The sequence below is a fragment of the Chrysemys picta genome, unplaced genomic scaffold (genome assembly GCF_011386835.1).
Source record: "Chrysemys picta bellii isolate R12L10 unplaced genomic scaffold, ASM1138683v2 scaf3612, whole genome shotgun sequence".
Taxonomy (NCBI): domain Eukaryota; kingdom Metazoa; phylum Chordata; order Testudines; family Emydidae; genus Chrysemys; species Chrysemys picta.
The window spans coordinates 164-5,670 of record NW_027056313.1 but is presented as its reverse complement, the minus strand read 5'-3'; the positions used below and the strand labels follow the sequence as shown (position 1 = coordinate 5,670).

The 5,507-nt window shown below is 45.7% G+C and overlaps 1 long non-coding RNA gene across 1 annotated transcript; it reads left to right on the top strand.

Moving 5' to 3' along the window:
* The first annotated feature begins 2,631 nt into the window (after positions 1-2,631).
* LOC135980489 (uncharacterized) lies at positions 2,632-4,409 on the top strand. Its single transcript, XR_010597534.1, has 3 exons — positions 2,632-2,763; positions 3,077-3,152; positions 3,286-4,409. It is a non-coding gene; the product is annotated as an uncharacterized LOC135980489 (long non-coding RNA).
* Positions 4,410-5,507: the final 1,098 nt, after the last annotated feature.

The window sequence follows — 5,507 nt, the reverse complement described above, 5'->3', positions numbered from 1 at the left end:
CATCCTCTGAAGTGAAGACTGATGCAAAGAATTCATTTAGCTTCTCTTTAATGGCCTTGTCTTGCGTGAGTGCTCCTTTTGCACCTTCATTGTCCAGTGTCCCCACTGATTGCTTGGCAGGCTTCCTGCTTCTGATGAACTTGCAATTTTTTTTGCTGTTAGTTTTGTGTCTTTTGCTGGTTGCTTTTCAAATTCTTTTTTGGCCTCCCTAATTATATTTTTACACTTGTTAGAGTTTATGCTTCTTTCTGTTTTCCTCAGTAGATTTGACTTCCAATTTTTAAAGGATGCCTTTTTTATTCTGTTGTTTGGCCATTGTGTGAGTTTGTGTGTGTGTGTGGGGTGGTGGGGGTTCCAGCAGCCTAAATTTGGCCTCCAGGACCACTTTCCTACTTTTTCCTATGTCACTAGTAACTACATGTACCACAGCCACTGGTTCCTCCCATGCACTGCACATAAGTCAATAGATGTCTTGAGAAGTCCACAACCTTCTCTCCCAGAAGGCAATTCACCATGAGGTTCCCCTAGTCATGACAGATCCAACTATCTATATTTCTAATAATCAACCCCCCATACTATTACCTGTCACTTCCTAATAATAGGGATCCCCTCCCACAGAGGATCCTTAGTGCGAGAATTACCATGACATCATCTGGAAGGCAGGTCCCAACTATGGGATCATTTCCCTCTGCTTCAGTGTGATGTTCTTTCCTTAAGACTTTCATCCTCCTTAACAGCACAGAGGCTGTCAGACTGGCAGTGGGATCGCTCTACTGTGTCCCTTAAACTCTCCTCTAAGTACCTCTCTGCCTCCCTTAGCTCCTCCAGTTCAGCCACTCTGGTATCAAGAGCCATATTCAGTCTCTGAGGGCCAGGAGTTGCTTGCACTGACTGCATACCTATACCATCTGCCCACAAGGCAAGTGTACAACTGTACATCACACCCACTGGTCTCATCAGAAGAGAGAGTCTGGAAAAGCTCTTAATCCTTGGTCTTCTTTGAGGATAAGGCCCTCAAAACATGCTCTGAAGTGGATAGAGGCTCTGACCGGTGCAAAATGTCCTGTCTATAACATTGTGTTAGGGCACTATGATATAGTCTAATTTCCCACAGCTGCTCGATAAGAACTAAGACCAGCCTCAACATCTATACAATACTAAACAATCATCAATAACATTTTTTTTTATAATCAAGTCTGGTCTAAAGATAGAAAAGCAGTAGACAGAAAGGTACATGCAAAACTCTGCAAGGTGTGGTCTCAGTTATACCCCTACAATCCTGTGGCATGGCACAGCACACCCAAGAGCAGAACTTGGCACAGTGTCTGAGACTAATCAAGAGTAAAATCTTGTATAATTTCAATCTTAATGTTGTATGAAGTATATTCTGAATATTCTAGCTGCAAGCTATCACATTTTTCATCTAAAAATTCTTGCCCAGAGTTTCAAAGGCACAGCCATGGATTCCATTCTGATTTTCTTGTTTGATTCTTCAGCTGATGGAATTAAACTCCATAATCAACTACAATCAATGGAGGCAATAGAATATAGTCTGTTTAACATTAAGCTTGCTACTTGCAGATGAAACATCAGTATCACCAACTGATGCTAATAACTAATAAGGACATACCATTTCTCTTCTGTGGACATCCAAAATAAGCAGCATTGTATTATCAAGCCCCTTAAAATATAAACTAATCCATATGCCTCTCTAAGCAGTGATATGCTGGAAGCAGTGGGAGGTGAGGATGACTTAATAAAATTCTGCCATCAGAGTGAAAGTTGAATTGACATGATTTCTCTGTCTGTGATTAAATTCACCCCCACTATGGATAATGCTCAATCATGAAATTTAGCAGACATAACTCAATCCTGACGCTGATAAAAATACCTCTGAAGGTGAAGCACAAATGCTTTGTCAGTTTGCACTGTCAGGTATTTTCAAAAATTTTCCTGGAGAAGGTTATTGCCTCACTCCCAATCTAAAAGTCATCACCCCCAGATTTCCCAGTTCAAATTATACTAGCTAGGACTTGAGTTGATTTAAATAACTACAATATTACCATCCCCAAGAGTTCAAAAATCATGAAAAGATTATGAGATTGGCTTAAAAATGAGATTTAAAATAAATAAATTTGGGTTTCTTTTAATTTGCCTTCTGGTTTTTGAGCCTTCAGGATTCATGTTTTCAAACTTTCCTCTGCAACCATGAGAGTTAGGAATGTACATTTTTAAAAATGAATACCGAGCTTCTCTCCAGGAGCTGGAGCATTAAGAAAACACTAAAGATTGTGAGACTTGTGATAAAAATCACAGGCACTGGTAACTGTTTATACAAACATTTTTGGACCATTTTCAGACCATTCAAACCAAAGCCATGTGTGAGAACCTGGAGTGGACAAAGATCAGTGTTTTTCACTGGGTGCAAAGCACAGAAGAATAAGACATGTGATACAGGAGGGCCAAGGAGCAGTGGTAGAGGGGAAATATATAAACCCTAGGCTAATTAAGGCATGGTTCCCTGTAGACTAGGGAGGGTGGCTACAGGTTAATTGGAGCATCTGCAGTCAATTAAGGCCCTGTCAGGAACCTAATAAAACCCCCTGCTTCAGGGAGGAGGAGAAAAGATTGGAGCTTGGAGGTGTATTGTGAGATTTGAAAGACCAGAGAACTGAAGTAAGGGAGACCCTGCCCCAGCAGGGGAGGGAGACTCCCTCCCGCAGTGTCTAAGGACTGAACGTACTCCATCTAAGGGGGAAGAAGGTAAGAACCTGCAGGGGTTGAGAGGGGCTGGGGCTCAGAGTGAGGAGCAAACCCAGACCCCTTCCCTGTTTCCCTCCTCTACCACCTTCCTGGGCCACTAATGGGGCCCTTGGGGCCCCAAGAGCAGGGGCAAGGGGTGGCATCTTAGGGCCCCTCCTCCCCCCAGAGCACCATCACCTGTAATGCTGTGATATAATTGCAGTGGAAAAGCATTCTGGGTATTGACAAGCAGACATGTCTGAATGCCTCTATTTGATTTAGAATTTTTACACCCCAGATGGTTTTCTCTTTTCTTGCATTCTTTGTAACCCAGATTTGTGGATGGCGTTCTGCACTTTTAATCTACACACTGTTCTTGTGAAATTAAGCTCAATCCTGGAAACACTTTTGTGAGTAACATTAAATTGAGTGGGTCTCATGCACGTGTTTACACGTTTGGCTCCTTGTCCCCTAAGTTATATGAACTGAATGGGATGTAGCTGCACAGCCATTCTTTATTAACCATTTTTTTTTCTTCAACAGGGGTGGTAACAAATGGCATACAGAAACTTCAGGTGAAGCACATCTGTCTTGCCCATAGAACCAGGTGTCTTGTGTTGTGACTCTGTCTCTCTTCAGGGCCTCATTCTAATCTAATTGCTTCAGACTCCTCTTCCTGTGCCCATCCCCCAGTTTTATGGCTTGCTTTCCTTGAAGACTTAGCTCAGGCTCACCTGTGGGTTTTCCCCTTAAGATGCTCTGCATTCACATATCCACATGACTCTACCAGTGCCACATGCCAACGTAGCCACCACTCCCTGAGCTATAGGGCAGATCCCAAGGAAGATGTAAATGAGAACTACTACCCTGAAGTAGCAGTGAAAACTAGCAGCAGGGGCAATCACAACAATCAGAACATGATGGTCCTCCCATCCCTTCCTATAAACCCCCTGGGTATCCATTCCTGTTTACTAACTTGCCATCTACCTGTGCTCTGACCTCTGACTGGAACTGGACCATCAATCTGCCTTTGCTCAGTATTCAGCTTTGAGTTTTCAGTTTGCCTGTTTGCAGTTTCTCCCGCTTCACCCATTTTCAGTGTTTGACACAGCGGAACAAAGCCAACTACAGCAAACCCGTGTAAATTCAAGCTTAGAATGACCCAGTGAGTTGTGGGGCTGTGAATATTGGCATACGTGCTCAGAAAATTGTATGGCTTGTCATGGCTAGATACAGCACTAGTGTGGATATTGGGTGCGATCAGCACAGTACCTGTGGTCGTGCTTCTGCAAATGTAGATGATGATAGGTTGACTGACCCTGCAGTTGCTTGCCCTGTTATTAGCATGTAGTGAAGACCTAGCATTACACTTGGGAAACCACTAGCCAAGGTTGCTACCAAGGCCTAAAAAGAAGAACCTACATGTTTTCCCTGCTTTTGTGCAGCTTCTCTGTAACATGGAGAAACCACTGAGCTTCAACTCCCAGACAATCCTGAGGTAAAAACACAGAAGAGAAGTTAAAGCTAACTTTAGTGATGCAATAAACTAGGCTAGGCCAGGTCAGCAGTATGCCCCCTACTGTGGTTGACCTCACCCTAGTTTACCTGACAGTAACACTAAAGTGCCTTATCTTAACGTAGGGTTGCCATCCCTCCCAGTTTCACCAGGAGTCTCCCGGAATCAGGCTCTATCTCCTGGAGGCTTTTGCAGCCAAACCAGGAGATTTTAGCTGCTAAAAGTCTAGCGGCACAGCAGGGCAAAGGCAGGCTCCCTACCTGCCCTGGCTCCACACCACTCCTGGAAGTGGCCAGCACTTCCATGCGGCCCCTGGCAGGGGGTCTGCATCTGCTGCTGCCGACCTGAGCGCCGACTCTGCAGTTCCCATTGGCCGGGAACTGCAGCCAATGAGAGCTGTGGGACTGGAGTCTGCAGGCAGGGGCTGTGTGTGGAGACCCACTGATTTCCCCCCACCTAGGAGCTGCTGCCAGAGGGATGTGATGGGTCGCTTTTGGGAGCCACCTGAGGTAAGTGCCGCCCCCCTCACTCCCTCCTGTCCCCCAGCCCTGAGCCCACACCCAAATTCCCTCCCAGAGCCTGCACCCCAATCACCTGCCCCAGGCTCAGCCCAGAGCCCTCTCCCACACTCCGAATCCCTCTGCCCCACCTCCCAGCCTGCACCTCCTCCCGCACTCTAACCCCATACCCCAGCCTGGTGACAGTGAGTGAGGATGGGGGGGAGAGTGAGCGACGGAGGGAAGGGGGGTGGGGCCTTGAGGAAGGGGTGGGGCAGGGGCATGGACTTGGGGAAGGGGTAGGGCAATGGTGTTTGGGTTTGTGCGATTAGACAGTTGGCCACCCTATCTTCACTGTGTTTTTACCTTGCGATTGGGGTGACCAGATAGCAAATGTGAAAAATCTGGAAAAGGGTGGGGGGCAATAGGTGCCTATATAAGAAAAATCCCCAATATTGGGACTGTCCCTATAAAATAGGACACCTAGTCACCCTACTTTGGGATAACTCACATGTGTTAGTTACCCTGAGGTAAAAACACACTTTTTCTTACTAGTGAAGACCGGGCCTTAATGTAAAATCCTAATGGGGTTAAGACACTGTCTTTTTTTTTACCTTGGTGCAGCTAGTCAAGGTCAATGCTATATCACCTGCCCTGGGGTTGACTTTGACTAGCTGTATTCAGGAATAAAACTACCGTGCCTTCCTCCCCTAGGATTTTACACCGAGGTATCTCTATTGTTGGGAAAACAC